The sequence below is a fragment of the Tiliqua scincoides genome, chromosome 3 (assembly GCF_035046505.1).
Source record: "Tiliqua scincoides isolate rTilSci1 chromosome 3, rTilSci1.hap2, whole genome shotgun sequence".
NCBI lineage: Eukaryota > Metazoa > Chordata > Lepidosauria > Squamata > Scincidae > Tiliqua > Tiliqua scincoides.
In genome coordinates, this window is record NC_089823.1 from 161,159,651 (window position 1) to 161,168,486 (window position 8,836).

Below are 8,836 nucleotides of genomic sequence, written 5' to 3' on the forward strand. Positions count from 1 at the left end.
ATGGCTGCAGAAACCGGGAGGGAGCGGAAGGAAGAGGTTGGAGCGGGGGGCCTAAAGCCCGGGCGAGAGGGGCGCGCCCCTTGGCAGGCTTGGTCTTCTGCATCTACATCTACATCCTTGGCTTCAGCCCAATCGTATCCACGCTTTCCTGGGAGGAAGCCCCATTGACTCTAATGGGACTTACTTCTGAGTAGACATGCATAGGCTTGGGCTGTGTGCTCGCAGGACGGCTGCTGCTGCTGTGCCTTGGATGTGCATCCCATTGAACTCAGTGGTCTCACGTCTAGGATGAGCTTATAATAGCAGGAGGATGTTGAATCTAGTCTGAGGCTGCAGCCCTGTGCACACGTATCCATTGAACTCAGTGGGACTGACTTCTGAGTAGCCATGCATTGGTTTGCACTGGAAATTACTTCGAAGCAATGCTGCTTTGGCAAGCACAGCACAGACCTGAGCCCTGAACATGTTTGTTGTTGCAGTTCAGTCTGACTCTTCATGACCCCATGGGCCACAGCACGCCAGGCCGCTACCTCTGTCTACTACTAACTTCTGGAGTGTGTCCAAATCCATGTTCATTGCCTCCGTGACAGTATCTAACCATCTCATCCTCTGCTGCCCCTTCTCTTTTTCCCAGCATCAGGGTCTTTTCTGAAGAGTTCTCCCTTCTCAAGAGATGACCAAAGTATTTCAGCTTCAGCTTCTGTCCTTCAAATGAGCAGTCAAGGTTGATTTCTGGACCTGTAGGATTGACTGATTTGATCTCCTTGCAGTCCAGGGGTCTCTCAAAAGTCTTTTCCATTCCAACACCATAATTCAAAAGCATCTGTTCTTCGGTGCTCAGCTCTCCTTCCAGCTCTCACAGCCATACAGTTGTTGGCAACCTTCAGTCTTGAAAGACTATGGTATTGCACTCTGGATGGTGGTTCTGGCGCAGTGTCTAGTGTGGCTGAAAAGGCCAATTCGGGAGTGACAATCCCTTCCACACTGGGAGCAAGTGCAGTCTGTCCCTGGTCTGTCTCCCTGGCTATGGACCTTCCTTCTTTGCCTTGGTCTGTTGGCCAAGTGTCTCTTCAAACTGGGAAAGGCCATGCTGCACAGCCTGCCTCCAAGCAGAACGCTGAGAGGCCAGGGTTTCCCACCTGTTGAGGTCCACTCCTAAGGCCTTCAGATCCCTCTTGCAAATGTCCTTGTATCACAGCTGTGGTCTACCTGTAGGGCACTTTCCTTGCACGAGTTCTCCATAGAGGAGATTCTTTGGGATCCGGCCATCATCCATTCTCACAACATGACCAAGCCAACGCAGGCATCTCTGTTTCAGCAGTGCATACATGCTAGGGATTCCAGCTCATTCCAGGACTGTGTTGTTTGGAACTTCGTCCTGCCAGGTCAATCAGAGGGCAGAGCCTTTCAACTCTGAACAGTTTCATTTCTCCACTAAGCTCAGGCAGCCTGTCTGAAGGACTCTGAAAAGTTTCTGTTCTTGCTAAAGTGGGCTCATTAGAAAGCCTGCTTGCTCAACAGGCTCATTTGTTTCTATAGTAAATTTCCTGAAAAATTCCAACCAACCTTAATCTTTTATTCTCCTCCATTCCCTTTTGCTACTGCAACCATTTGAAGCAACGTCCCAGGCTGCAAATCAATGCACCATTACACAGGGGTGCTCAAACTTTCAACTTTAGGGATGCTGGACCTTTAACAAGTGTATAGAAGAGAGAATTTCAGCAGGTGCAGCTTGTCATCTGTGGGTTTTACTTGTTTTACTGTGCTGGTTTTCAATCACTGGTTCATACATGAATTGATGACCAAAAACTAGCTGTTGGTGGGGCTTTCACAGCCAACTAGCTACCTCCCTTCCTACCTTGCTGATCCTTGCAAGGCATTCTGGAGCATGACCTGCCTTTTTCTGCCATTATTTCATTCTTTTTCAAGTATCCCTAAAGGTCCTGTTGAGTGTCCCTGGGAGTACATGAATACCAGGTTGGGAACCACTGTTTTACTAGTATGTAGTTTACAGTGCACTTACTCTGATAGTGTTTACAGAAAGGTGGTGAAGACCAGAATTTTAAAAAAAATGAAAATGTCTTATGATCTTTTACTATGTTTTTAATAAATTAGAGACTGTACAGTTCTTAGGTAACAATTAGTGGTAGGTTATTTTTCAGGATCTGGCCTCGGGTAAAATCAGACAAAATTATAGTCAGACACCCCCCTAAGTTTAACCCCGACTTATCCAAGAGTCATAGAAAATTCCATGATTGTTGGCTCAAAATCTGCCCTTGACTTATCTGTGGGGTCAACTTATGGTCGAGTGCCTGTGGTGAGTTGGTTTGCCATAGCTTTCCTCCCGTAAGCCTGAGCATGTTTAATTGGAAGTAATTTCCACTGAGTTCAATCAGATTTGCTATCCAGTAAGCGGACAAAGGTTTTACAACCATACTCTGTAGAGCAGCGATTTTCAATCTTTTTCATCACATGGCACACTGACATGGCACTAAAATTGTCAAAGCACACCATAGGTTTTTTTTACAATTGACAAGGCATACCGCATTGCCAGTGGGGACTTACAACCTCCAATGGCCCTACTAATAAATGACCCTCCCCCAAACTCCCATGAGACACCTGTGGACCAATTGTGGCACACTAAGGGTCCAATCCTATTCAATTTTCCAGTGCCGGTGCAGCTGTGCCAATGGGGCATGCACTGCATCTTGTGGTGGTGTAGCAGTCAGATAACATTTGTTCCCTTACCTTGGGGCTGCATTGCGGCTGCACTGGTGCTGGAAAATTGGATAGGATTGGGCCATAATGTGCCACAGCACACTGGTTGAAAATAGCTGCTCTAGAGATTAGGCACTTTTGTACACACTTCAGAGTAAATCACACAGAGTTCAGTGGGGATAACTTGTGAGTAAATGGCTTGGCATTGTGCTGTAAGTGTCGAGTCCCAAACCTGCTTATTTTAAAGTTAGTTCCAGGGTGTTCCGCAAAGCTTAAGGCCTGGCCATATTCAACCTATAGTCTTGAGCTTTGTGAGGGCCCAATCCTATCTAATTTCCCAATGTTGGTGCCGCTATGCCAATGGGGCGTGCACTGCATCCTGTAGTGGGGAGGCAGTCACAGAGGCCTCTTCAAGATATGGGAACATTTGTTCCCTTATCTAGGGGCTGCATTGCGGCTGCACCGGTGCTGGAAAGTTGGATAGGATTGGGCCCTCAGTTCACACTCCTAGGCAGACTTGCTTGACAACACCTTACAAGATGGGATGTCACACAACACATACCTGATCATTGCATTCCAAGTTAAATAACATGAGAAAGTTCTGATTATCACCAGATGACATCACCTCCGCTCTCTCAACTGTGCCTCACCAGCCAGATCTGAACGAGCCAGATAACTATCCTTACTTAACATATTTCTATATTGTTCTTCTATACCAGGACAGAAACATTCAAATGTATTTACAGCATTCTGATTACCACCAGACTTCACCCCCACCCTCAGCTATGCCTTGAAAGCTAGATCTGGAAGAGCTAGATAATGTCATTTATGTAACATATGTCTTTACCACTCTTCTGTAGCAGGGCAGTGCATGAAACAGAAATATTAAAATAAAAACATAAAAAGAATACTTCCTCTTGTTTACCTTCCTAAATTCACTGTACTCTTTTTCAGGGTTATGTTACCATCTAGGATTCAAGTTTGTCAGGGGAATTTGCCATAAATAGCCCCTGCCAGGTTGGGGGGATAATTCAAGGGCTAAACACTCTGGACCTCCGAGCTATGATGATCCCAAACCAGGTTGGGCCTCCACTTTCATGGAAGTGAAAGTAATCCCCTGATTAGACAATGATGCATTTAACATCATGCCCAGTTTGGTCCTCAGTCACCTGTGTGTGTTAGAAGATGACCTCAAACCTATCCTGCAGATGGGAATGACTGCATTTGAAGCCATGTCACACATTAGGTAAGTGTTAGGCTTTGTCTGTACATCACAAGTGGAGGCAAAAAAACCCCACAAGAAATAGGGTTTCCAGATACAAAATAGAACATAGTGCCTCTACCTTTAACTACTGTATAGAAGAGGAAATTTTGGCAGGTGCAGCTTTTTAAACCTTTCCAAGTTGAGCTGCACCTGGCAAAATTCCCTCTTCTTAAAGATATTTAAAGGTATTGGTTAAAGGTAAAGTTAAAGGTATTGGCACTCTGTCCCCTGTGGTATCTGGTAACCCTAGAAGAAGAAGCAATATACTTGTTACATGTAGTTCCAGTTCATTGGTGGCCCCTTGATGCACTGCCCCTCACTGGGGAGGGGAACAGGGAGGTGACACAATTCATCCTTCATCGCCACCGTCAATAATGCTATAATAGCATCGTCATTGCTATAAGCAGTGGCAGTGAAAGAAGGCTGCCTCTTGTTTGCTCCCCCAGTTCCCAGTGAGCTTTCCCAGCTGGATGTCACCAACAGTGTCCAGCCGAGAAAGTGAATGGCAGCAGATGGGTGAGAGTTCTTCACTGCCATATTACAAGCACCATGTATTGCAAAATAGCTAGTGAGGGGTTGCTCTTTGCAAAGGACTACATTTTGGCTGCAGTATCAAAAGCAGTTGGTGGAAATCTTGAAAAGTGGGTACTATACTGCTTGCAGGAAAGAGTGACACCATGCAAGCTAGATCTTTACCGTAACTGAGCGTGTACATGTTCATCCCCACTTTCCAATGTTCAGCTGAATGTGCTTATATCAGAAATGAGGCCACAAGGTGCATGTACCTAATCAGTTCCCAGTTTAAAATGTGTACAGATTGCATTTTCCTGCTTTGATAAGACTTCACATTAGTTTCCTGTTTTGTTGTCATAAGAACGTAAGAAGAGCCCTGCTGGATCAGGTCAAAGGCCCATCTAGTCCAGCTTCCTGTATCTCACAGTAGCCCACCTTAGGTGATCTTAGTGTCATCCCTTTCTGAGTGGCTCTGACCAGTTGCAGTATACAACTGCAACTTGTTTTATTTTGCAGCATACAAAAGAGTTTTGTATAACAGCTTCACTGCGCATTGATCCAAGAGTTTATTTGTAGGAGAGACCAACTCCCCACTGCAAGTGAATTAAGAGCTTTCATGACCTGGTCTTAGACTCACTCCCTTTTAGCTGCCATCTCAATGGCCTGTACCCTGCCTCTTTTCCCCCACTAATCCCTCTAGCCTTTTCCACTCTTTCTTGCTTCCCTAAATCCCAATGCCTTCGTTTTCTCATCCCAGGTTCCTCCGAAAAGCCCATCTATGTTCCTTTTCACTCCACATTTCCCCCTTCTTTTCCTTCTAAGAAGTTCCTCTCTCCTTCCATCTCCCCCTTCTAACTATTTTACTTAGGGCTCCACTGTGTGTGCATGATAGTGGTAGAGCTCCTTCTGTATATTTACAGATATACAAACCTCTGCTGAGTAAGAGGCACTTTTTCAAGTGGGTGCTCCTCTTTTTTTAGCAGGGGAAGAGTAACTGGCCCTCCTCACCGCAGCAGTGTCTGTTCTAGTGGCTGTCTGCTGGTGTTCTTTTGCATCTGTTTAGATTGTGAGCCCTATTGGGACAGGGAGCCATTAGTTATTTGATTTTTCTCTGTAAACCGCTTTGTGAACTTTTTGTTGAAAAGTGGTATATAAATACTGCTAATAAGAATAAGAATAATATTTAAAAAGTTGTTGTTATAATTAACTGTATTTATATACTGCTTTTAAATGAAAAGTTCACAAAGTGGCTTACAGAGAAAATCAGTGTGTGAGTGTGAGTTCCAGTTCAAACCGTTTTGGTTTCTAAGGACTTTTTAATAAACTTTGGAGCACATCAACATTTGCCTCAGTTATCTTTCATCACCAGATTACACAGATGTGCCATTAGCTTTGACACAGCATCCCTGCATGTGATGGTAGCCCCCCCCCCAAAATGCACATGTTATATGCATTGCATTTAAAAAGCATTGCAAATAACAATGCCCATACCAATATTTTTTTTATGAATTTCAGACCATTTTTTCCAAAATACCATTTATCACCCAGGGATCAGAACAAATATCAGGATGCTGATTTTGTAGACATTTTATGAGGGGAAAAACAAAACTGCAACACTCCTACCTAATTTAGTGGAACTTGAATTTGATTGGTCTGTATCACTTGGAAGTTAGCAATCTAGGCCTTCTTCTGGAATACTGTGTATTGCTTGGACAGCTATTGGAATAAGGATTTGGGGCACATTTTATGGTTTATTGCAGTATTCCAACTGAGAGCCCAATCCTATGCCTGTCTACTCAGAAGTAAGTCCCATTAGAGTCAATGGGGTTTACTCCCAGGAAAGTGTGAATAGGATTGGGCTGTGAGTTATCTGTGGTGTAGGAATCTGGCTATGTTTGACAGCTTCAGAACAAATCACTCTGATCTGTTTTGTTGTTGATGATGTTAAAATAGGTTTGGGGCAGGAAAAGGTTGATAAATAGGTTATAAATTCCTTTAGGATCAGGGAGCCACTTATTTAATTTATGCAATGTAAACCACTTTGGGCCCAATCCTATCTAATTTTTCAGTGCTGGTGCAGTTGTGCCAGTGGGGTGTGCGCTGCATCCTGTGGTGGAGGGGCGGTCACTGGAGCCTTGTTAAGGTATGGGAATATGCAGGGCTTTTTTTCTAATGGAATGGGGGGGGACGGAGTTCCGGCACCTTTTTGCAGGGGCCACTCCCCTTCGGAGGCATTCCGGGGGGGGGGGAGCAAAACAGAGGCATTCACTGGGTGGGTGCTGGGGGGTACAGGGTGGGCGGGTGCCTGGCCCCTGCCTGACTGCACAACGACCCCCTCCTGCCCCCATCGCCAAACTCTTGCCTGAGCCCAGCCTGCCTCCCCTCCCCTCCCCCCACGCTCTGCTTCCCCACGCAGCTTCCAAGCCAGTGGAGGGCGCGGGGGACACGCGCCGACACCGAGGAGGAGAACGGACAGCCAGCCAGCCAGCGAGACGGGCTGCAGCACCCACGGAACACCCAGGTACTGGCTTGGCGGAGGAGGAGGGGAAGGAAGCTGACTGGTGCAGTCCCCATGCCAATCTGCAGCACGAGCCTAGGCGTGTCTACTCAGAAGTATGTCTCATTGTGCTCAATGGGGCTTGCTCCTGGGAAAGGGTGCATAGCCTTGCAGCCTGAGAGCCCAAGCATGTCTACTCAGAAGTAAGTTCCATTGTGTTCAATGGGGCTTACTCCCAGGAAAGTGTCATAGCCTTGCAGCCTGAGTAGACAGGCAGGGGAAGGGCTCTGTGGCTGCAGTCCTCTCCACACTTTCCTGGGAGGAAGCCCCACTGCCTCTAATGGGACTGACTTCTGAGTAGACAGGCAGAAGAAGGGCTCTGAGGCTGCAGTCCTCTCCACACTTTCCTGGGAAGAAGCCCCACTGCCTCTAATGGGACTGACTTCTGAGTAGACAGGCACAGGATTGGGCCCTGAGGCTGCCATCCTATCCACAGTAAGCCCCATTCACTAAAGTGGACTTCTGAGTAGACATGCATAGGATTGGGCTCTTAGGCTGCAATCCTAGGCACTTTCCTGGGAGTAAGCTCCATTGACTAGAACAAGACTTACTTCAGAGTAGACATACCTAGGATTGGGCTCTTAATCCTGGCAGAGATATATATCTGCACCCGTTTTCACATGCTAAGGGCAGGTGAAAAGGGATTCTACATGTGTACAAAGTGCTGTCCAGCCTTGCCAGAGATCCTCCTCATCCTTCCCCCACAAGCATGCCCTCTGCCAGCCAGCGTTTGCAGCTCCTCTCCAGCAATGCACAGCAGCTGCTCAGGGCAGCAGAGAACATACAATTGCATGCCAAGTGCCTTCCCAAAGACACAGAGTATTCTGATACCTGAATTAAAGCATATTTAATAGCTTGTTTGCAAACGTAGCTGTTTCTGTGTGCACCTAAGGACCCCTCTTGTGTAAGAATTCCTTTTTTGTTCTTACTCCCACAGTTGCTTAGAGGAATTTTACTACATGGAACTCTTGTAAGCCATTTTCCGGAATCCATTCACTGCTTCCTCTCCTTGAAGTAGTGCCACACTACATACTACACGCTACAAGTGCACCTGTACAGTATTTTTCCCCCTGTGTAGAAAAAGTAGCTAGGGGGAAGGGGATGTGGAGATTGACAGCCCAATCCTATGCATGTCTACTCAGAAGTAAGTTCATCTTTAGGGGGGAAGCACATAAAAATATTTTATTTCTCCAATAAAAAATGGTTTATAAATAAATAAATAAAAATTAACAAGTTAAGAGTTCCTGCACCTTTTTATTTACAAAAAAAGCACTGGGAATATGTGTTCCCTTACCAAGGGGCTGCATTGTGGCTACACCAAAGCTAGAAGATTGGATAGGAGTGGGCCCTTTGTGAGCTTTGCTGCTGCTACTGATCATTATTGCTGTTAGTATTCTTCTCACATGTCTCTTAACACAATCCACTGTGTTTTTGCTGTCATTTGACTCATAAAGGGCTGATTCCAGACCACTCCATTCTGCACTATCCCACTTTATGGCCCTAAATATGAAGTGATCTTATAGATTGGTTTAAACATCCCAGACCCTAAAGTTGGGTTTTGTTTTTTTTTTCAAAAGAGCTTGAGTGTGTCATGCCCTGATAAAAGCAATAGGATCAGAAGAAAGGGAAACTGACAGCATACCAACACTTCTGTTTTCAGCTGAACAAGTTACAGTTTCAATTTTCAGGAGTACTGAGCCTGGTCTTCTAAGTTTCGGTTCCCATTTCCAGGCAGAGAGCTAAGCTCATACAGTTACACCCTGCTTTGTGTACAGGGTCTGGAA